Source organism: Apis dorsata, unplaced genomic scaffold (genome assembly GCF_000469605.1).
Source record: "Apis dorsata unplaced genomic scaffold, Apis dorsata 1.3 scaffold_264, whole genome shotgun sequence".
Taxonomy (NCBI): domain Eukaryota; kingdom Metazoa; phylum Arthropoda; class Insecta; order Hymenoptera; family Apidae; genus Apis; species Apis dorsata.
In genome coordinates, this window is record NW_006263542.1 from 33,368 (window position 1) to 33,792 (window position 425).

Consider the following 425-nt stretch of genomic DNA (forward strand, 5'->3'; position numbering starts at 1 on the left):
AATAGCGCGATCTACGTACATTTCATATAATCAGTTTTCAAATTTACAGCGACCGCGTGATGTAAAAGTTGGGACCACGAAACGACCACTAACTTTCGCTGTGCGCGTGGCCGCCTATAATTCACGGACTTTTAGGCGGAAAATGGTCGCAACTTCGGTCGGACGATTTGTAAATCGGGCACAACTCGACGTTGAACCGCGTTTCCCGTTTGTCGGCGCGAAAACGATCCCAAAAAACGTGTTTTTAGCGCTCCGCCGGACGAGGCTGCTGAATGCACCCCGAACAGAATTGTTCCGTGCAAAAGATTTGTACGCGAAGCGTATTTTTTTCCTTTTTTTTCCTTTCTTCCTTTTTTTTCGTTTTTTTCTTTCTTTCTTTCTTTTTTTTTTTTTTTTTTTGTTTTGTTTTGGAAATTAATGGAAAC

The 425-nt window shown here is 42.1% G+C and overlaps 1 long non-coding RNA gene across 15 annotated transcripts in view; it reads right to left on the reverse strand.

Annotated features, from left to right (window-relative positions):
- The window catches only part of LOC102677662, a 44,688-nt gene that overhangs the window by 32,739 nt on the left and 11,524 nt on the right, over window positions 1-425 (reverse strand). The window lies entirely within an intron of this gene.